The sequence below is a fragment of the Limulus polyphemus genome, unplaced genomic scaffold (genome assembly GCF_000517525.1).
Source record: "Limulus polyphemus unplaced genomic scaffold, Limulus_polyphemus-2.1.2 Scaffold3977, whole genome shotgun sequence".
NCBI classification, from domain to species: domain Eukaryota; kingdom Metazoa; phylum Arthropoda; class Merostomata; order Xiphosura; family Limulidae; genus Limulus; species Limulus polyphemus.
The window spans coordinates 75043-99942 of record NW_013669587.1 but is presented as its reverse complement, the minus strand read 5'-3'; the positions used below and the strand labels follow the sequence as shown (position 1 = coordinate 99942).

The following is a 24900-nucleotide window of genomic DNA, read 5'->3' as shown; positions in this document are numbered from 1 at the left end:
TACACACTATACATCTTTTTAATTCTATATAAATCTTTTACCGACATTATTGATTTTTAACTCGTCTTGTTTTTTGTTTTTTTACATTTTACTTTAATCTACTTTCATTGCTCTTACCGGTTGTTTGTCGCAGATAGCCTAGCTGCTTTGCGCCATAAAACACCAACCAACCAACCAACTACCCCAGTTCGGCTGTTGCCCTGGGTTCTGACTATGGGTCGTTCCACTCCTTGTTGATTTCTCTTGGTTGCACCATTTTGGCCAACTCAAATGTGGTTTCTTCTTCTTTGGTATCTGCAGGAATGTCTACCTCTACCTCTCCCATATTAGCAGTCTCTGTTGAGACAACCTCGATTAGACATTCTTCACCCAGATGTTTAGAAACTCAATCTTCATGCTTGGAAGGTGGTCCTTTGCCCGACATAAGGGTTTAACTTCTAAGGTGTTTCTGTATTTAACTAAATCTCTCCATAAGCCCACCATCGCCATTTATCAAAAGAAATGGAATATTTAAACCCTCTTCATCCCATTTTATGACTTGGTTATTTCAGAGGGGTCTTGTTTCATCTATGGTGACTTCATACAAGGTATCCTTATCCACTGTTTTTCGATATTCCAAATATAGGAAGGTTTTTGAATCCTCAATACTATCAGGTCTACTCAAGTCCTTTTGTATTCTTTTACCCAAATGACCTTTTCAATTACTGAATTGGGATTTTACAGTTGTTTACATGCATTTTCTTGCCCTTACCCTAACAAGGTGGCTTCATAACTTAATTCACGTGGCCTATAATGGATTATCGTTACAGGAAAGGAATATTTTGCACTTCAATTCTCACCAGATTTGTCATATCTCTATGTCATTAGCTGCCCGGTTGAATTGCCCTCTGGAAGACATTGTGTGGGCTGGTATGGGGACTACTCCTTAAACTTTCCTATCTCATTACTTATATGATCTGGCAGTTTCTTCTCCTAAAGGTTTTATACTACCCCATGTAGCTATTTTGACCACTTCTGTTAGGTTTTAACAAGAGGTGAGTATTTTACTGGATCCCACTCTGTGACGCGTGTTGCCCAGGCAGGTATACTTTCTCTTTTCAATTCCGACTAGCAACCAATTTCACTATAATTGCTACAGGTTGCAACAGGCTCTGTCAAAATGGGGTGTTCCATGAGTACATCTAGGAGCCTACTGGATGGTATTACTTTATTATTATGGACTGCCACTCATGGGCTATTATGACTAAAACTAAAGGTGATTCTACCCATCACTGCTCATCTTCAGGTTGAAAAAATCGGAGTTAGTTTGCTTTTTAAAATGTAGTGAACTTGGTTCACCTATTCCGCAGTTTCTAAAGCAGGACTCCCCAATGTGTATTACTCCCCCAAAGTTTATTAGTGGAGCTCGGGAGTTCTTACAACCTCCAGTTTCCTGGGTGGCAGACAGAGGCTTTTTCTCCAGAGTGTTTGCATGTGTTTCTCCACTCTTAGAGAAGAGGGCAAAGTTGAGGGATGTTTTTTCCCAGATGTTATTAGGAGTGTCACCAACTTCTATGGGAGCCTCATCATGATTCTGGTTCCAATTTGACACAAAGCTATCCAGTTGGGGGGTGCATGGCCCTTCTCAATCAATGTTGGTTTCATATATTGTTCATGGAAGGAGGTCCATTATCTCCTCATAATTCTGAATGCAAAGTGGTCCCATCCCTAGGTTCTTGGTTGAGCACAGGTTTCACCTCCTCTCCATAATTCCAGGGGCAAGCAAAATACTCCTTGCTCACTTGGTTGGGGAGTGAGGATGAATGTTCATAATTCCAGACCAGATGAATTCTGTTTTGTTGGTTGAGTATATCATACATGATCCCATCATTCCAAGCCTGGGGTGTTGCCTTTTGGACTTCTTCAAGTGGAAAAGAAAGTTTGTCCACTTTGGTGTTGCTTACATTCTTGTCCGTTGGTGGGAAATGCATCACTCTATGGCTACAGGTTGGGTAGGCAATGAAAAGTATATATATTATTGCATTACAATAGCCGTAGCCACCAACATGGGATATAGTTACCACGACCCATTAATTCCAACCCTGAGTTGTGGAACCTCGGGTATCTGATTGAGGCTGGCCTATACTGACGATTACTCATATTCTATTCCACCTTTGATATAGGAACTGAGTTCCAGGTGAAAAGCATACCTGTTCTTTTAATGTGGCTCCCCCACTCTTGTAACATCTTTATCTTAGTATACTCCTGTTCTATACAGATGCTTTCTGTATGGTTCATGCCTGCACCAGCCCCTCCACCTTCTCAATGTGGGATTCTAGCTATAGTGTCAATGGAGGTAAGTATGTTTTGGAAGTTAACATTTTCCTGAAAATGTATTTCCAATGATACTTACATCTGCTGACACTCTCCCACCCTACCTTCCCACTAAAAGCCGGTTTATGTCACGAGAAAGTGATTACATTATCTAAATAAGGTGCTTCTATACAGTACCTAGATAGAGGGTGCATTGAAGTTGATGGAAAATTTTGCAAATTAGAATTTGCCAAGGACATTTGAGTGGTGTATAAAAGACTGGAGCAGGTGTTTTCAATGCTTAGATGGGCAAAGAGGGGAAACTTTGAAGATCGAGAAATAGCTATAGTGCCAGTGGAGGTAAGTATTATAGGAAATACATTTTCATTTAGGAAAATGTTAACTTTCAGTACTCGCACATGTTCTATCATTATAATCTTCTGTGTGGTTGTGTGGTACATTCGAGTTACAATTTTTTGAATACGTTCATGATATGTATAAAAGTTTGTACAATCTATCATGGAGAATCTCTCATTAGGTCAGGCATGGTCTTGTGATTAGCATGCAAGACTGTGAATCTGAGGGTCCAAGGATCCCGCCCCATTGCCACAAAATCATAATTGACACTTTGAGACTACGTGTGCATTATAAGAATGATGATGAGATCCCACTATTCAATTAAAATATCCAAAGAGTTGACAGTTTTTGCTGTTGACTATCTGCTTTCTCTCTAGTCTATCTGTTAAAAATTAGGGATGCCTAGATTAGATAGCTTTTGTGTAGCTTTGCACAAATATCCAAAACAACTACAAACAAATTGGCATTTTATAACATGCTGACATCATTGAGAGACTTTAGTGACCAATGCTAATTTTAGAATTCTGTGTAATGCTTCATATTAAACTAATGATTACAGATTATAACAACTTTACTGGTTTCATGCTGCCATATTCAAACTTAACATCAACTAGTCAATAGAATGGTTAGTGAATGAACTTAATACTAAAATAAAACAAAATCTACTGAACTTGTCTTTTCACTTTTACGCATTTATGTGTATGCTAAAAAACTTAACATAAATTCCTTTGCCTATATTAAGCATTTATACATGTACCTTTATATAAAGTATATCACTGATAAATTTATATAAAGTAATAGATTTTGTCAGTGAACATACTTAAATGTGCACATTTTTATTTTGCTGTGAAATACATATTTGTGTAATACTAGTACAGTCAGTATTTTTGATAATATTTTCTAGAGATGCATACAAATTAAATTTTCACTTTTTTTCATAAACTTCAGTGCACATAATGTAGTGACTTTACTTAAACAGTTCCTCCTGACTTGAGTGCAACTACATCAACCAGTGTGAAGACTTGGAATGACAATCCTGTTAATTTGACCTGCCTTGCAGATGCTGTCCCAAATGCAACAATTAGTTGGTGGTTTAGAAATAATGAGATTAAAAAGGAGAATCCTTCTATATTCTACACCATTTTGGGTACTGTGGGTTTGAGTAACCTCTTGGTAATGTTCTTTTTTTTCATTATTCATACTACTACCTTTCTTTGAAAGTTGCAAGTAATCAGTGTCTTAGGTTTATGTTGAAAAGCTTAAGAACAGCCCTTTTATCTAATTTTAATAATTAAGCTTAAATGTATTGTACAATTATAAAATTTAGCTATTGTTTGGAAACTGCTGCTTAGAACAATTACATGTTTTCATACATATGCTATTAATCCTTACCCTAATTTTTATTTCTAAATAACTTAACTATGATTGATAAAAACAACACTTCATTAACTTAATCTCCTTTAAAACATAACAGTTGTTTGTGCAATTTGATAATATAAATAGGGCTTCAACCACCACTGTCTGTCATGTCCCAGCCAGCCTGATAGGTCTTGATATTTGGCAAAAGGCCTTGTCAGCACTGGACATAGAAGATGTAGTGTGACTGACATATGTTATACATTCTTCTTTACATTAACTCATAACTTTTAGAATATATGATCCATAAGTGAAGATTTTTATTTATGATAACCTGCTTTATTGCTATTGCTTTCATTTATTTGAAGACTACAGTTTTCTGTTCTTGCTTAAAACATAAAACTGAAAAGATTTGTCTTTTGCTTTTCATAAACCACATTTTGCGATATAATTTTTCTAGCAGTAAAACATTTCAAGTGAGCAACTGATTTAAAGTTTAGTTGTTCCTTCTTTTAGTGAATGTAGATTATGCAGTTAACTCTATTTTTTCTGTAACTTATCACTCACTGATTACAAACACTGGATAATATATAGTGGCCTTCTATTTGTGCTTAGGTATTTACCTTGTGTTTAATTATGTCTGATTATTGACATGTGAACCCACTCGAAACATAATGTAGATGTGGAGTTATTTTTGTGGCTAAAGAATATTCAGTCTGTGTAAGAGTAAGTTGTATGCTTTTTGTTATTAAGCCTGTAGCTTAAGCCTTTTCTTTATTTTATATACTTTTGAAGCAACCAAAGGCTGCAAAGTCTTCAAACAATAGCTCACATGTACTTTTTTATGACAAGCCTAAACCTAAGTTATGTCATCAAGTGCAGTTGTAGTATACAGTATGGCATGTTAAGATAGTTCATTAAATATACATCAGAAATAATGTTTGAAGTGTTTAGACTGATAAGTTAGGACAAAAACTGAAAGTTTAAGGTTATGCTGAAGTAACTATTTTATGTTAAACCATTTAGTCAAGTAATAATATGATAATTCACATACCTGATCTATAAAAATCATTTCAGGTTAAACCATCATTAAGTACACCAGGGGGTCGAGATGTGTACGGATTGTATATTTGTAAAGCCACAAACAAGTATGGTGAGGATCACATTGATATAGAATTAAAAGAAGCTTGTAAGTACATATATTTTCTATGAATGGTTTATGTTATTCAGCTTCTTTAGATGTAGTTTTAGTTGTTAAAAAGTGACTTACCAGCAAATGCTAGAGGGTTACCATTTCATTTAATTGGTATAGCATTCTCTTGATGTGTGATAGATTTTGGATTCAAATCTGAGGCAAGGAAATATGTAGATTTTGTAAAAAAATAAAATTACCACATTGGCATCCAATATGTGGCCATGTCATGGCCCTGAAATGAGGTTTTAGGATGGACCTTGTTTGTGAGAGGAGAAGAATGTAGTAGTTTAAATTGATAAAAAGTAACTTACTAGCAAGTACTAGGGGTTAATCTTTTAGAATCTGTAGTGCTTACTACAGGGATTTACACATTTTAGAAATAAAGTTGGAAAAAATTACCTTTACACTCCAGGTAATTACAAGAGGAATTTTTTTTAAATTAATGTTTCATCTTTGAGGCTTCTTTATTGTAATATCGAACAGGTTTATGTACTAGCCCTGAAGAAGTTGCAAAGGTGAAATTTTGGTTGAAGAAAAGTTATCTTCTAATCATCTTGAGTTGTTTTTTATAACTTTATTATCAAAATGGTTAACCTTTTAGCTTAGATGGCAGAGAACTTGCCTGATGTGTGACAAGTCTTGGGTTTAAATATGAAATGAGGAAATATATAGATATTATTGAAAAATTACCATGGTATCAAAGTAACTGGATTATTTCTGTTTAATGTAGCATTGGGTTTCTAAGATCAATGTTGTAGTGCTAGAATGTAGAAAAAGTTTTAATTTTCTTCATTTTATTGCTTATTGTGTCACAAACCAAAGAATGATTATAAATAAATTACAAGCTTTGAAAATTTAATATGAAACATGTGTTACTATTTTTTTTATATGGAATACTTTTGTTTTAACCCTCTTGCTAGAAAAATTGTGATAGTCATAGAACATATTCTGCTTTTTGCATTTTATTGTTCTGTGTTTTTTGGTACATTATTTAACTCTCTCACTATGAACTCGGTCCCTGGGACTGACCTTGTAATGATTTTGTGCTGGTTATAGTTTTCAAACTATAATTTGTAATACAGGAAGCATATCTTCATGAAATTTGCAGATTATTAGTAAACAATACAAGGCTTTAGTACAAAAAATATCAGATTTTTTTTATTAGTGTATAGTATTTTTAAATAATGATTTGCTTGTGCATTTTTTGTTTTCAAATATTGAATATCCAACATGCAAAGTAAATTTGATTTTTAAGGTAAAAAATACTTTTATGCATTAATAAATTGTCAGATTTTGCATGCAAAATCTTTATAACATCCTAATAACTTCCATATAATTATCAAACGTTTTTTTTTAGAAAAAACTTTATATTTTATTTGTTATTTTCACTATTGTATCTCTGTACAGGTTTGGTTGATTTGATCGACTTCTTAACCAACATAAAAAGTTAGGAAATATATTTAAATTATGCTTTTTTTTATATTAGTATGACTACAAATTATTTCATATTCTAGTTTGTCAGTATCAGTAATTTCAATTTTTAATTCATTAGAAACTGTAGACTGTATTTGGACATCACAAACATTTAATTTGAACCAAAGCTGCATTCATCACAAAAATTAATAAAATAAATAAATTAATAAAATTACTAATATATAATACTGTAATTTTAATTTTAATCTACAATTTGATATCAAACTTATTGCCATACATTCATAAAATAATAGCTCAATAAAATTTTGAATGCAAGTCTACAAACGTGATGACGCCCTTTCACTCCTGACCATAGGAAGACCCATAGCAAGTGGGTTAGTTAAACAAAAAATTATTTAGTGCAATACTACCATTACTATAAAAAAAGTAGGGCTAAATATCATCATCGACAATTGAAAGCAAAGAAAAGAAGACCCAGGTAAGTACTTTTTTCTTGTATTTCATGTGTATTCTTTATTCCTTATTATTATAAAAATAAGTAAAATATAAAAATAGGGAACTTTTTATGTTAGTTGAGGTTAGATTAGGTGAAATAGATAATAATATATTAAAAAGATTTTGCGAGGTTTGTTTGCGAGTAGCTCATGTGTAATATAATTCAATTACGTAATGTGAGCTGCATGTTTGCTGAGTGATTTACAATGTAAAAAAATATAATAAAACAAAATTTAAGTATAAATAGATGCATATTGTAATGAGTTTAAAACTATTTAGGATAAGCAGGTGGAGTTTCATATTACAATTTGTAGTTATTCTGGCAAAAAAAAATGTTAATTTAGAATTATTTCGATTTTTTTTTATTGTGTTTATGAGGTCAGTCAATTTGGCTAACCTTGTATATATTTAGGGTAAAGAAAATAACAGATAAGATATAAGGTTTTACTAAAAAAAAGTTTGAAATTTATTTAGGTTATTTTATAGATAATACAAATAAAATTTGAGATTTTTGATATGAAGAAAGTATTTTTAAACTTAACTTGAAAATCACTTAGCACTCGGACTAGTATATAGAAATTATATCTATGTTCACAGACAAATCTTTAGTAAAAACACTTCATTAAAAATATGATTTTTTGTGTAAAAAAGGCTTGTGGTGTTTACTAAAAGTCTGTCAAATTTTGTGAAGATAAACCAAGTATATTAAAAGTTATAATAAGAAAACTATAACGAATACAAAAGTGAATACGAAATCAGTCAATTCAACCAACTTCATTCTGAAAGAATTAAAGGAAATGAAACAAACTTTATATTCCAATAAATCAAGACTCGTGGCAGGCATAACATATTTTATTTTATTTGTAGTTTTAATGAAAGCAATTGCATTAGTTAACATTTATTAATCCTTTCAAAATTAGGGGATCATTGATATTTTGTGAAGAAACTTGCTAAATTGTATCTAGGTTTGGCCTAAAAAGCTCATATACTTTACTTTAATATCTTTTTTTTAGAAAAAAGCTTTAAAATTACATTACTTCATCTTAAAACTGAAATTTTGTATTGTTCATTAGAAAGTTCCATTTTAAATATCTAATAAATTTCAATCCGATTGATTTTCATTAGCATATTTATTTTGAAATATTATATTTCCATTTGTAGTAGTCACAACTTCTAACTATAAATTGTTATAAACACTGCTTAAACTAACAAGCCCCAGTGGCATAGTGGTATGTTTACAGACTTACAACACTAGAAACAAGGTTTTGATACCCGTGGTGGGCAGAGCACAGATAGATAGCCCATTGTGTAGCTTTGTGCTTAAGTTCTAACAAAACAGTAAACTAACAAATATTTAGGGGTGACTTAAGACCTAACCTTTCAAAATTATGTCAGATCAGGGTAGGTAACAATATTTTTTGGTCAATATCAGTTTGTATCTAATTAATATACTTTGTTTCAAATACATTATTAGTTATTTTATTATGTGCATTGTTTGAATACAATTAATTTAGCACTAATATTCAATGAATAAGGATTTTAGTCACAAGATTGTTTTGCTGTTGCTTAATGTAATGAGGCTTACATTATGTCTTTTCATAAAAGAAAATTGACATGATTTTCAAATAAATATTCTTTAACACAGAAATTCTGCTGTTCCCAACAGGAACCTGTAGCAATTTTCAAAGCTGTTCATCATATGTATTAGTTCCCATCATTTTATGACCGTACAGCATGTTGTGTGAATGGAGGCCTATAATAATAATAATTAGTTAGACAAAGGAGAAAGAATAATCAAAAGAAAAACTTGAGTTGGTTAATTGCATATAAAAGGAAACACAGTTTCTCAGGAAATAAACTTCAGAGCTTTGAGTTGTTTAGAAAAATTCTAAAAAATTTATAAGTGCATTGTTTATGGGCAAGACTCCTGATAGCTGTGCAGAAATGCAAATGTGTACAGTTTTAATATTTTCATATTAAATATAGTGCATATTACACTAAATAAATGTTACACAATGACAAAATATCAGTTTTAAAATATTTTTTGAGTAAATAATTGTTCGAAATAGAATTACTATTTTTATTCAAATGTTGAAATATGATATGCACTTGGAAGTGATTACTGTCCAGAAAGGGATAAACTTCACACTGTACTAAAAGTAATAAATTTAAGCACGTTATATGTAGAACATCACACAGCAAAGAAAACGGATCTTGTATTATGAAATAATGTTTTAAAAAAGGCTGTTCGTGATATTCATTTCATGCAGTATACTCTTACTGTGAGACAGGTGAAATGAAACTTAAAAGAAAAAAAAATATGTGGTATAAATACAAAAAAGCAGACATATAGATGACACTTCTATTTTATGTATTATTTATTCTAAATATCACTATCAACCATTCCAGCTGTTAGTGTTCTAAGTGCTAAACCAATACCATAAATTTTCCTAATTGTTATGACTTTGTAGATTTTTTGTGTGCTGCTGTATAGAATTATTATATAACTTCAATTTATAGCTTGGAACAAAATGAATGCAAATCACTTTTACATTTGAATTGTGCATCCAACGTCTGGTAAGATGTCACTGCCATCCTATTTACTGGCTGGTTTCAGTTTCAACTATATTAATTTGGAGGTTGCTGTTATCACTGTAGCTAATCTCCTGAACAAATGACCTGCCATTGAAGTTTTTGTAGCATCTTTTTCATTATCATTTGGGTCAGTATTATTAAATACATTGCTCTGGCTATCTTCTGACTATCAGCCCCATTTCACTTTTAATCTTAGATCCATCCGTTGGTCCAATGAATTTCATAAGTTGACAAATTGAACAAATTCAGTCCAACCAGAACCATACATGTACCACAAAGCCAAATTTCTCTAATTTCAAACTGGTATCCCTTCACTATTTAGACATTTGGGCATGTTAACCCTTTGTTAATCTGCAACTTCTTGATATCAACTAATGCAAAGCTCCTCATATTTCTGTAGCACATTAGCAATGGGGTGTAGATCATATATCACTTTTTTTGGGGGGGGGGGGTATATTTCATATTCCAGGATTAAAAGCTTTGGAGATCAGCCAGTAAACTGTTGCATTGTTTCCCTGTATACCATCATTTTATAATAGATGATTAATCACCCAAGTCATTTCATCAAAAACTGGCAAAATTTGCAAGCATATGTTTAACTATTTGCATAGCCCTTTCAGCCAAAATTTTAGATTAAGAATGACTTGGGAAAATGTATATCTTCACCACATGTAATGTATATTATAACTTGAAAAACAGCAGAATGTTAAAAGTTTTTCTTTGATTCATATTAATTTCTCCAGGTGCTCAAAATTATGTTATCAACTTTTCAGCAAACTGATCAGCAACAAACTGTGCTTAAGTGTCAGTCATTGGATAAGCCTCAGCTCACTTGGTGAAATAATCATTAATGATCACCATATATTGAATACTCTTATTTATCTCTTGTAGAAAACCCAGACTTATCCAAGACTATTCTCTGCAGTGCAGAGCCTACAGCTCTCAACATTTTATGAGATACAGCCAAAAACTGTCACTTCTGGATGTTGGATATTGTGTGTGAAACACTATGGTGTACTACAGTCCTTGCATTATACAATGTCCAAAGAATATTCTGCCACAGAGATCACTAGCTGCATCATGTCAAGTTCCATATTTATGTAGTTTTAGTAACAATACATCTTGCAGTATCAACTGTGGATACACATACAGAAGTCATGTGTGTCTTTGCTGCAACTCCAATATGAGAAAGTTTCGATCCACTTTGTTGTAAATCAAGTAATTGTAAAAATCTGTATCCTTCTAATGTTTCCCCCAAAGCTGCTGATTCATCATTCATTCACGGTTGAAAGTTCACTTGTGGTATTTGTGCCGCTGTTATTATTTATCTTCACTGTTATTACAATGATATTTTTTATCGGGATCTCAAAAAAATAAACAAGCTCTCTCCATTTGGCAAAAAAATCCATCTGTACTTCTGCCCCAAATGCTGCTGGACAATAACAATTGCACAACTGCAACATTATAATCCAACAAATAATCATACCCCACAGATCATTGAAGTTCATAAATCATACTCCACTGAAATAGTGAACTCCTCACTTGTCAAATATTATAAATTTAAAGAGGTTTATGTTTAAAAATTATTAACCTAACATTAGACTTTAGACTGTTTTACTTTGCGGTTTCTGGATTTTTCTTAACTAACAGAACGAGGGTGAAATTGATTTATCAAAAGTACAATGTCCTTGAAGTAGTTCTTGCATGGTGAATTGTGTAACCCACGTCAATGCAATATGAAAAACAACAACAATAATACATCAGAATAATGATGTATGGCATGAACATCAGCAGTCCACTATCCCCTCTCTTAAGTTCTTCAATGAATTGGGTGAAAAGCCTGTTTTATATGTATCATATGTTGATGACATATTTGGCAGACTTCATAATAAGAACAACTACATTAAATGTTTTTATGAAAAATTAAACCCAGTTCATCCAGGCATATAATTCACTTATGAACTAGTGTAATGACCAGATATTGTTTCTTGATATTGTAGTTATATGATGCCCAAATGGCAAGTTCCACACAAACTTTCTTTGAAAACCAGAAAGTGCGAGCCTGTTTCCACACAATAAATCTAAACATTCTTATTCTCAGAAGATTGGTATAAACAAATCTTATTTAACATATGTTGAACACTTTTCCAACAAAAAGGGCATCATGATTAATTTAAATACCTCAAAAATGTTGCTGTTTCCTTTAGATTTAAACAGAATTTAATTAATATGTTCAACAAAATTAGTGACAAAGTGAACCAAATAACTGCAGACAGATAAAGAGATAGTCCATGTCTAATGCTACCCTACTACTCCTTGATATCAAACAAAATAGATGCTGTTTTAAAATGAAAAACTTCAAGCCAACCTATGACCAGTGAACAAATTTTCAAATAGATTTAACATAGGGAAAGATAAAATAGAAGCCTACTATGAACTGGGTATTGATTTTATTCCTTGTTTTTGTAATCATGGTTATATTAGTCAAACAAAATGATTTTTTTTTCAATTAAAGGAATATAATTGTTACTGTTTCCAGAAGGAACTAAAAATTTGGCATTAGTATTACATGTTCATACAACATTCACAATGAACTTATATCAATGCAAAACAAGAGAATCAATAGAAATATTTAGAAAGAGAGAAAAAATGTTCAGTGATGAAATGGAATCTGAACTCAGCCATAATTGGAATTGTCTTTTTCAACTTGGGTTATACAGTCTGCTACCATTAGTGAACCTTGACCCTTCTGGAGCTGTTTTGAACCTGAACTTACAAGACACAGAAAACAATTTTACTCTATTCCTTCAGAATGACAAGCTTATCCTGTCAAAAGTAGTCATATTTTTATGTTCTGTTAATTTATCTTTTTGGAATAATTATTCAGATATGTTATTACTGTTTTTTTATGAATTTGCACAAATATTCAGTACAATATATTATTGCCATATTATTAAAAGTGTGGATTATAAAGTTTAGGTTTAGTTTATATTTTGGTTCTGTTGTTAATTTTTGTGGAGAAGGATAGGTATTTATCTCAAACCACTGGGCCAAAAAATGGTCCATTAAGGTATTTCTCTTTGTTGTTGTTTAAAAAAGCACTTATGTTGTCTCTTATTCTAATGTTTGGAAACCCCACCCCTTTTTCCCATTTCTTCAGCATAAGTCTATTCACAGATGCCACATTTAGTTGGTAGATGATAACAAACACCAGGCATATCACTACAACTTAGGCCCGGCATGGTCTGGTGGTTAGGGCGCTTGACTTGCAATCTGAGGGTCGCGGGTTCGAATCCCCGTGACACCAAACATGTTCAGCCGTGGGGGCATTATAATGTGATGGTCAATCCTATTATTTGTTGGTAAAAGAACGGCCCAAGAGTTGGCAGTGGGTGGTGATGACTAGCTTCCTTCCCTCTAGTCTTACACTGCTAAATTAGGGATGGCTAGCGCAGATAGCCCTCGTGTAGCTTTGCGCAAAATCCATAACAAACAATCACTACAACTTGTACACATCTTGATGTGTTAGTAGGTTATAACTATCAGCTTAATTTTTAGTCAAACTGTACTGTGGAAACAATCCAGTTAAATAGTCCTGATTTTTTATGACTATCTTTTTAAATATATTGTGATTAATTAAAGGTACTGTAAAAGTAACCTTTTTCTGCATGGTGATTTAAGAATAATGTTTAGCTCATTGTTAGTTCTGTTGAATAGTTTTTTCAGAAAGACTTGACAATTGATTCTTCTCTTCTGATTTAGTTTTTTTTTTTTTCTCATGTAGAATAGTGGATACTCATTGGCCATGTGAGCAGTAGTTTTATCTGCTTTACTGTTACAGTTTTGATTGGCTGTGTTTAGTTCTTTGAGTATTGTACTTTTTTAACAGACTCTTGGTAGTGTGGTCTGAAATAATGCAGGTGTATGATTGTGTGTCTTACATTCGTGGTGTTATTAAGGAAATTTATGCTTCTGAAGTTTCGTGGTTGTTTCTTAGTTCTGTTATGGCTTTAATACTTCAGCTACCACCCACTACATCAGATAAATAGTTCTTTCTTTGTCTTACAGTAATGGAACCTCAGAGCTGTCAATATATGAATTATGTACATAGTTGCAAGCTCCATATTTTTCTGCACATGTAACAGTACTGCTTCAGTTCTACTTTCACTTGCATCTGTATTCAGGATAAATGGACAACCTTACCTTTACATGGGTTAAAACTATTGTTTTATTAAACTAAAGCATTTACAGTCATCATTTAATCTGCAATTGGACTCTTTTTATTTTTTGTGAGAAATTAGTCACTAAACACTGACAAAACAGAGAAAACTACAGACTTCATTTTTTAGTTGCAGACTTTGTTGTAATATTTGCAGGATAACTGAACACTGTCTTAATGCCAATACTATAATTGAGATTTCCAAATGTGTAAATGTAGTTACTCTTTCCTAGCTTCAGCATCAAGCATTCTTACTTTGTCCACTGAAGTACCATTATCATTAGAAGTCTGAAGTGTTTATTCAAATACTAGTATGTCCTTGTTTTTGGAAAGGGTATATAACAGACCTTTTCAAGACAAAATATATACTCAGATCATGAAGGTGTGTTCAGATCAAGATTTACAATTTCCTGTATGTAGATATTCCTTTAGATCTTGTGTCATTGTAAAACAAAGGAATATATATCAACTTGGGGTTTCAGACATCAAAACATTTTTGTGTAAGAGTCACAAGCCACCTTTGGTATTATTAGTATTAAGTGATGCCTAATTTTAAGAATTTAAGATTCCTGTGGGAGTCAAGAATTTTGAAATTACTTTAGATAGAGAGTGCCACAAGACATCCAGAGAAGCTGTGAGGAGACTCAGAAACAAAGCAAAGGAAGGAGAGTGTCATGGCAAATTTACTGTTGTGTCTTGAAGAACTGTCTGCTGGAAGATGGAGATGAGCACATGCATTTGTTGATACACATGGCTTGTGTGTACACATGGTAGTGACCTGTGTTGTCGTAGAGGAGAGCCGAGCAGGGAGATGCATATTGAGCACATCCATTTCTGTTTGAAATACTGAACATATATTGAAGTATTAAGATTTAATTTTAATTCTGTTATCTGATTTGTTAAGTTGATTGGTTTGTTGAACCAGATAAGATAAAATTGGTTTATATAAGATTAGTTGTTTAAAGTATCAAGTTTTTATTTTTGTTTTAAACACACTATGATGCAGTTCTTTTCAGGGCTGTGACCAGTGAATCCTAATCTATTAAATTGTGCTGTGGGAGGGAAATGGGAGTACCCCAAAAAAACCCACTTTCACTGGTAGAGTGTCAAATATTCTACCCTATCAATGGCTGAGGTTGTAAGAAAGATCAAGACATGTATAATTAGACATTTTCATTCAGGGCATGTATTATATTTAAAGGTGAGAGATATCATTGCCATGTTTCAAGAGTAACAACTAGAGTTGGAAATTGAGTTGTTAGTGTGGTTCGATTTATTGATTTCTTAAAGTACTTGCTTGCAAGGGTTGTTAATCATTTTCTGGTGTTAGATATTTTGCTTACTTTTTGTAGGTACTCATGGCGTGTAATGGGGGATCCTATATGCTCTCCTAATTGCTAGATTTTGAGCTATTTGTATGACCTTATACTGATAGTGAGACATGTTGATTGTTACCATATTCTATTATGGGGCATATGTATGCTTTGTAGATTGCTATTATTGTTTTTGCCTGGCATCCTATCTTTCTCAGGTAATAAATTTGTCTATTGACTTTAGTCAACACAGTTTTAAAGTGATCTGACCATGTTTGTTTGGTGTTATATGCGATACCTAGAAATGTTGCTGTTCTTGAGAATTTAAGTTTAGTGTCATACATTGTTATTTGGAATTTGGGGAGAGACTTACTTTTGCAAGATATCTTTTTTTTTTTTAAATATTATTGCCTGAGTTTTTGAAGTGTTAAGTGCTACTCTTCATGTGTTATACGATTCTATTATGTGGTTAAGAGAAGCTTGAACTATAGAGGCTGCTAGCAAGGGTGCTCCAGATGGTGATGTCATCTGCGTATTGCAAGGCATGTGTGTATGTTAGTTTCAGGAATGGTGTATCATTGACAAACAGGATGTACAATATAGGACTAAGTATTGGTCCTTGGGGCATGCCTGCTGCTAGTGTTACTGGGTTAGATATGGAATTATTGATTTTAACCCTGACTATTCTGTTGGATAAGAAGCTTAAAATCCATCTTGTTATTACTGGCGGGAGATTAAATTGTAGTAACTTATATTTTAGGCCTTGGTGCCACACTGAGTCAAGTGCTTGTTATACATCAAGATATAAACCTACTGTAGTATGATTTTTGTTGAAACCCTGAATAATTGATTCGGTTAACCTGACTAAATGATCAGCTGTCTTTCTGCTTATGCAAGATACATTTTGTATTTCAGATAGTAGATTGTTTTTCTCTAAATACCGTAGTAGGCATGTTGTTACTATTTTCTCAAGGAGCATGCCTATGCTGTTTATTAGGTTTATTGGTCTATAATTATTAGGGTCTTTTGTTGCAGGGCTTGTTTTTGGTAAGATTTTAATTATTGCTGACTGCAATTGGAAGGGGTGTTACCCAGAATTAAGAAAAAAGTTGAATATGGCTGTTGGGTGTTGTATTAGGAGCTCTGAAGCATTTTTTAGGATGATGTTGTGGATACCATCTTCACAAGGTGCAGTGTTTTTATTATTATTTTAACTTCTGTTTGTGTGATCAGTTTAGTAGTGAATTCAAAGTCTGCTGAGTGTCTGTAAGTGTTTTTCCATTGTGCATAGGAAGCATGGCTGAAATAGTTCTAAATTATTATTAATAAATTGTTCTATCTGATTGAAGTGTTAATTGTCAAAGTGTGGGGACTCTGAAGTTCTAAAACTTGCTGGTAGTTTTATAAATATATCTTTAACTTTCACTTACTTCTCTTAAAACACAGAACAGTTGTTTGTTTTTAATTTTTTAAACAAAAATAAGCACAATTCTGGAGAAGGCTATAAATCAATTTCAAAGGTTCTCAATTTGCCATTAAGTACTGTAAAATTGTTTTTGAACAAATGGAAACTGTGTCACACTATCTCAACTTTGCCAAGATCAGGTCGCCCTAAGAAAGTCTGCACTCGAACAAGCAGAAACATCGTCAGGGAAGCCAATCGTAACATGGAAGGAACTGCAGACTTCAGTGGCAGCAACTGGAGTTATTGTACACTCCTCAACAATACCACGTACCTTACACAAAAAAGGCTTGTATTGTAGGGTGGCAAGAAAGAAACCACTACTGACAAAAATGCATCTTAACTGCAAATGAACTAAGCTCAACAACAATGTGGCAGAAAGTTCTATGATCAGATGAGACTAAAATAGAACTTTTTGGGTTAAATGACATATGATATGTATGGCAGAAACCCAACACTGCTCATGACCCAGCAATTACAGTTCCAATTGTCAAGCATGGTGGTGGGTCAATAATGCTGTGGGGATGTTTTTCTGCAGCTGGTACTGGAGAACTTATATGCATACAAGGGATCATGGACAGTGCAAAATATACACAGATGTTGGAGATGAATTTGAAGAAGTCAGCTGAAAAACTGAAACTCTGTCAAAGGTTTACATTTCAACAGGACAATGATCCCAAACACAGATGAAAGGAAATCCAAGAATGGTTTCAGAGAAACAAAATTATAGTCCTTCACTGGTCAAACCAAAGCCCATACTTAAATCCACTCGAAAATCTGTGGAGAGACTAGAAAATTGCTTTGCATCGAAGACATTCTTCAAACTTACAAGAACTGGAGGACATCTGCAAGCAGGAATGGGTAAAAATATCTCCAGTATACATTGTAAATTTAACTCATGCTTTACATAACTGTCTCAGTCATAACTTTTGCATTAAATGGAAATGGTCATGTATATCTAACACATGGTCATCAGATATAGCATAATTAAACATAGCAATATAGGCTGTAACGGCATGTCGAAGTTCCAAAATTGTTTTAATATAACAAACAAAACCTCTATATTTAGCTCTTTTCAAAGCATCCAGACATTTATTTTTGTGTAGCTAAGGAAATCCAATGAGCCACATTACTTGTCACCTTCCTAAAATCACCACAGAACTTTTGACATTTCTTTCTTTTTCTTCTTCATATTATTTATTTTTGTTATCAAGCACTGTCTGATGATTGTATTGTTCTGACCTTCAAAATCCTCTTTTCTTCTTTTTTAATACTGGCATCATTTCTAATGTTCCAAGGAAGATTATATGGTGAGTGCTTTATTGAATGTGCATCAACTGTGTGTGAAGTGATAAGTTAAATTATTCTGTGTGGTCTGAGAAGCACATAAAGAATGTCTACCTGCAACTTACTGAATTTTTGTTGGAGCTCTGCTTTAAGACTGTTTTCAACCAACAACCTCAGGTGTTGTGGTAACCATTACTTTTCATAAAAGATGCAGGTGAAATAACATCTGAGATACAGCTAGTTTTAGTTTTTTTTCCTTCATACACACTGTTGATAATCACTGTAGCTGGTAATTTAAGAGCTAATTGTCTACAATTACAAACTAGTTATTCTATCACTGGAATATATCTTTAATTGAGAGAGCTAATTGTCAGAGCAAGCAGAGCTATGTGTCTATATGGAAAACAGTGTGTTTTATTAACAAGTTTCATCTCTGCTGATCCATCACCTGGGACAGAATTTACATAAATCTGGGAAACATTACTTGTGCGTTAGAAGGAATCATGACTTTCTTCTTTACACAAGCTCATGCAATTCACCTTTCATGAATTGTGTTTTACCAACATTGGATTCACCAATACCACATGCTATGCTGGCTGATAACTTCATTTGGTCATCCATTAGATTTTAATACTTAAACCTAAGTCAGAAACAACAGCCTTTGTTCTTCAACACATAACACTGATGACAAGATAGAATTCCAGTTACTTACTTACCTTGAACGCATCTCTTTTGAACCAGAAAGAACTCTATATCAACAAGTTCAATCATAGTCATGATAGTTTCTCTGTACTGTGTCCACCAGAAGCTCAACCTCATGCTTGTGTATTTTCACAACTAAATTGATCACCACACCTCAGGAACAAAACAAACTATTATGCTCTCCATATCAGTAGCCAAGATTGACCTGGAGAGAGCTGCAGTATTTAACTCGTGTTATTCTGCTGTTGCCTAGTAGTTGGCTACAAAAAAACTGCTGTCTTGTCTATCTCACAACAAGATATAGATAGTGTTTTCTCCATTTCATAATTGAAGTAAATGCCCCATAATTCATGTTCTGTGGAGATATATTTCTGCCATGATGGTGGTGATTCAACCATTATAACAGGTTCTGAAAATTTCTGTTTATTACTGGTAACCAGTGGCACTGTAATACCTGATGATATTTAAAGCAGTGAGAATTGGGTTATTTTAATGCCTTACAAGATGCTGACATCTCAGAAACACATTCAGGTAGATGTAGCTGCCAGTTTTCTGTTCTCAAGCAACTTATTTGATAATATCACTAAACCATGTTGTCACAAAAATGGCTTCATTCAGATACAATATGGTGTTGCACCTTCTTGTGTAACTAGCCTTCTGTAAACTTGTGAGAAAAAGTGTCTTCATGATCTGCAACTGTCATTCTGAGGCACTTTCTCACACAGATGATGCTGTTCATCTCTGTGTGCTGCCAATTTTTCTTGAGGACAGCACTTTCCAGCTCTGAATTCAGCATAGATTACTCTTTTGTAATGTATTGCATAGATGATCCAATTCTGCATTGATTATGTCCTGATAACAAAGTTCATCTAGATCAAAGTGCTTAACAATTTCAAGTGCTGAATAACCATCCAAACTTGAAAGTAAATGCTGGGTAGATTGCTTCCAAGTCCCTATTTTCCATAGAACAATTTGCCTGAATTATTTAAGCAGTCCATCCAGATCTTCTTGAGAAGCACATTTGAGAATTGATGGTTGGATCAATTTCATATTACTAACACCAGACTTTGATAGTGTAGTTTATACAGGGCCTGTGGTTAGTTTTTCAGCCTGCAAAGAGGTGTGGCACCAACATTATCTAAGGCATTAGTTCTTCTCTGTACCTGGAGACTATAAATTTCAACAAGACATGAGATTCTTGCTCATGATTTGTGAGACAATGTTTTGCTTTAGCTAGAATATTATTGTCCAGCTCCACTCTATCTTGAGACTCTGGATGATCTCAAGGATTAGCAGCCCACACCTCCTGGGAGAGCTTCAACTCAACAAGTGATTCTCAGTCTCTTCCTGTGATGCTTGCTCTTCCATATGCTGTAATAGTTGATCTGTCTCTTAAGCCATCCAAGCAGTGTGCTATTGTTAGTGGTAGGGCAAATAGGATTTTAAGTTTTATCTACAGAAATATTGAATACAAGTCTAAAGAAGTTATAATTTCATTGCATAGGTTAGCCCACATATGGAGTATTATGTTCAGTCTTGGGCTCCTTCCCTTAGGAAGGACATTGAATTGTTGGAAAGGGTTCAGAGGAAGGTTACTAGAATGGTGTCTGGGATGGAAGGGTTGTCATATGAGGAGAGGTTGAAATCTCTCACCTTTTTTTCTCTTGAAAAAAGAAGAGTTAGAGGGGATCTGATTGAAGTGTTTAAGGTTGTAAAGGGAATTGACAGTGTTGATGCATCTTTTTTTTTTCATACTTAATGGTGTGAATAGTAGGACTGTGGGACACAAATATAGATTTTGGCAGGAGAGGGGTCATCTTCACCTAAAACCGTTTTATTTTTCTAACAGGTTTTTGGCATTTGAAATGGATTGCCTTCGGATGTTGTGGAGGCAGTAAATTTAAGTGAGTTTAAGAGAAAGCTTGATCAGTATATGAATGATAAGGGCTGGCTCTAAAATTTTTTATATATATTAATAGCTTTAGTTTAGTTTAGAGGATGGGACATCCAAGATGAATCAATAGGTCCATGTAGTCCCAAAACATTATGATATGTTATATTATGGTGAGTTATCTTTATGGCTTTATTTATACAATTCATGCAGGTGTTATCAAAATCATTACCATTTCCAAAAGGTTTCAAACACATCAATCATAAATATGTTGACCGAGATTGTGATCTGTGTAACTTTGAAAATAACATTATTATTGCTTTGTATTTAAGTAAATATTGGTAGGTTGTAAACAGTGAAACTTGTTAGGCCTCACAGTTATGGTTAAAACATTTTTTGAGTAGATATGAATGTGGTAAATTTGTGCTATCAAGTGATTTTCGTCTTATTTATTAGGCTTAACAGATTGTATCATTTTAGTTTTATTGATTTTTATGTGCATATACAAAAATACATTGTTAAATAAACACAAGTTCTCATTGTCTGCAAAATTTCTTTTTGGTCATTTTTATTCTAAGACAATGCAATTGGATGAAAGAGAGAATGTGTTTTGGATATCTTTAAAAATCAGTTTCTTATACTATACAAACCTGATCATAAAACTCAATATTAAACAAAACATGAGCCCCTGAAATTATAAGTATGATTAAAAAATGCTGATACCACCCACAGTTGTAAGTATAATTAGGCAAGTACTATTAATCCTAAGTGTGATCATGGTAAACTAAAACTACAATATAGATATGTTGAATCCAAAAATATAATTATACAAACAGATACCTTGAAAAGCATTTTAAAGTGTCATAGTTTTTAACTACACATTTTTCTCAAATCTTAATATTTAAAAGACTTTTTATTCCCTGTTTGTATTAAAAAGTGTTTCTTTATAAAGTTTTAATTTTCTTTTCTTTTGTTTTTTTAGATGCCCCTGGACCTCTGCAGCAAATAAAGTTTGAGAAAATAACAGCAACTACAATAACTTTTAGTTTTGTTCATCCCATAGAAGATGGTGGACTGCCAATTAAATCCTTTTTAGTAGAGTATAAAGAGGACAAAAAAACAGAAAAGGATGTGCAAAAACAAGAATGGAATGAAGGTAAATTTTATTTAGGGTAATTCTGAAAAAAAGCAGTAAAATTAATAAGGTAGTAAAAGTTTTTGCTTGAGTTATTTCATGCTTTAATTTAACCCTTTACCCTTTTTAAAATTCCTTTCTACATATGTTACTGCATTGCATTCAAAATTTAATTAAACCACTTTACTATCAACGTCTTTTTATTTAATCAAATTGTTATTATCAAGTACATTATAATTTAAAGTTTTCATTCCTTTATTTCAAAAGAAACATCTAAACAATTAAAACCTCCAGTTTTTGCTGTCACCTGACCTGCTCGCAGTTACAATTTCTCAACTTTAAGATCTGGTATAGAAGAAACTATGTGTGTAATGTAGACAATTTCTTCATTTCAGACATTCAAGGTACACCATATAGAGGTTCTTTATCAGTAACTGAAATACATTCTAATAATTTGTCCCTTAGGAAACGGTTGTAAAAGTTCCTAAGTTTAAGATAACCCACACCCACTTGTAGAGTAGAAGCTGTGTTGCTAAGTGACAGTTTTAACTCTAATGGCATGCTTACAACCAATAAAAAGTGCAGATTTCATGCTATTTGGTTTAATGAGGCCAGAAATGTTCAGTGATATATGCACTTTAGAATGGATGTCAAACTATCAATACGTCTGTTGTTTAGATACTGTCCCTTGCACTTGGCTATTTTTTATTGCCCTAGTAAAATATCATCAAAAATGGAGAAGATTGTGCTGGAAAGAAGAAAGTATCATCAATGGATGGTCCAATGTGTCATGAGACACAGGATGGACTAAGTAAATGCTTATTAGTTTGACAGACAGTTAAATTGCATTTAGGTTTTACTTTTACATTTTAATTCATTATGTATTATTTGTGTTTTCAAAACTCATATTTGAAAGGTTTAATGTTTTTGTTAATATTATTCTACTCTTTGCATCATTGAAAATGTCTTTCGTAACAAGTAGGGTGCAAACTATATCTTGTTCGAGGCTAAACCTTCTCTGCTGAAGTTAATGTTATATCGCCTAAGGGCACATGTTGGTGTGTGTGTTGATGTAAATAATCAAAGATAAAGAACAGAAAAAGAAAATAAAACATTAAAATTAAACTATTAGTGAAAATATAAAGACATGAAATTACGCATATGACCCTAAGAAGATATTTTAAACATTTCATTGCATTGTATCTTAATGATAATAGCTAGAGTTAATGATGTTGTAGAGAAAATGGAAAATAAAGGATAACATTTACCTTAAAAAACAACTTGATATTCATTTGAGATGTTTCTAGAGATTATGCAAATGAACTTTGAAAATTGTAAGATAATAATTAGTATTTTTATACTCAACATGAAAAATCACCTTGCAGGTGAACTATTCAGAGTCCAAGTGCAAATAACTATATTAAATAACTAATTTTTATTAGAAATAATAAAAAACAAACAAATTAAATGTTTTTTGTTTTTGTTTTTTAAACTACATACTTTAAGAAAGTTATTGTCATATTTCAAACAATTTCATCTACTAATTTTATTTTAGGAATGACAAATATGACAAGAGCAATGTCATCTACTAAGAATCTTAGTAGCTGGTAGTTACAGGGTTAACCCTCTCGCTATGGGTAGGTTAAAGTGCGTATGTCACAACTTTTTACAGAATTACATTTGAAATTTAATTTAACTATTATTATAAACATATAAGAATAATCATGGCAACAAAATATTGTTAATAACTCAAATTTTAAAGTTATATAAGTTTTGATTTCTTAATTTTAAAAGGAAATATTTAAATATATCCTCAAATGCTCCTTGTATGAGAATCATGACATTTGTTCATTAGATCTTGACCATTCTCTAATTTATTTCCACCACTGTCTGAATTATTGAGTTTATCATAAATTACTCATTATAACATAGATATAACTAAAGCAAAGTTTAATTTTTACAGCCTTCCATCTTCTTTGTTTACAGAAACATAAACTAGAAAGTCAAACTGCCAATAGTTCTCACTGATGTTTTATTCTATATAATTTATAATGAATAGAAAGGGAAAGTTTTAATCTAGCAAATGATATATTACATTGTTTTCAGTACACAGTATTGTTTATTTTGTCGTCAGTTTGAAAGTTTCTCTCATGGTTTTCAGATCAACAAGCTTAGGAAAATATTTTATGGTTCTTATGCCAGTTAACTCTCTCGCTTTGAAGTTGGTCAGATCGACCAACATTGTAACCATTTTGAGCTTGTTATAGTTTAATAACTTTTACTAAACATTACAAGTCTTTTGTACAAAAAATTCTGATTTTCTAATCAAGTATTTTTCCTAAAGATTTGTCTTTAAATTTTTATTGTTTTTCTTTACTAGTCAGAGTGTAAAGTAATTTCCACATTAAGATTATCTCAACAATCTCAAATTTCATTTGCATACTCCCTAAAAACTAACTTTTTTCAGTAAAACTTTATATTTTTATCTGTTATTTTCTCTACCCTAACTCATAAAATTATTTAGTGTAGTAGCCTCCTCAGTATAAAAAAGAAAAAGTAAACTTAAGTGTCAATGGCAAGTAAACTTAATTGTCAATGGTAAGTAAACTTAATTGTCAATGGCACCTGACAGCAAAGGAACAACAGGTCAGTGATAAGTACTATAATTCTTGTTTTGCATGTATATTTTTCATTTATTGTTATAAAAATAACTAAAATGTTAAAATTACAAACCTATTAGGTTAAATAAGGTTATGTTAGGTAAGGTAATAAAAAAAATAATAATACTTTTTCATGAGGTATGCTCACAAAGCTCAAGTGTTTCATCATTCAGTTGATTAATGTGAACCATGTGTAGTACGAGTAGTAGTTAGGCACAGTTTGAAAGGCAATAAAACAATAAGATTAAGTATAAACAGACATATACTGTTATGAGCCTTAAGCTATTAAGGATAAACAAATGTAGGTTCCTGCTACAATCTGCAGTCATTCTAGAAAAAAAAAAGTAATTTAGATTTAACTTTTTTTATGGTGTTTACAAGGTCAATCAAACTGATACATTGCATATAGAGTTAGAGCAGAAAAAATAACATAAAATAATGTTTTACTGAAAAAAAAACATTTTATATTTATTTTGGAGGTTCCAGTACAATACCTCACCACCCTCA

General features: G+C 32.5%; 1 protein-coding gene across 2 annotated transcripts in view; it reads left to right on the top strand.

The window, feature by feature from the left end:
- Positions 1-3619: 3619 nt before the first annotated feature.
- The window catches only part of LOC106470388 (fasciclin-2-like), an 82523-nt gene continuing 61242 nt past the window's right edge, over positions 3620-24900 (top strand). For both annotated transcript variants that reach the window (XM_022398988.1, XM_022398989.1), the window contains exons 1-3: positions 3620-3822; positions 5083-5194; positions 21581-21754. The gene's annotated coding sequence lies outside the window, so the exon portion shown is untranslated. The remainder of the gene's footprint in view (positions 3823-5082; positions 5195-21580; positions 21755-24900) is intronic.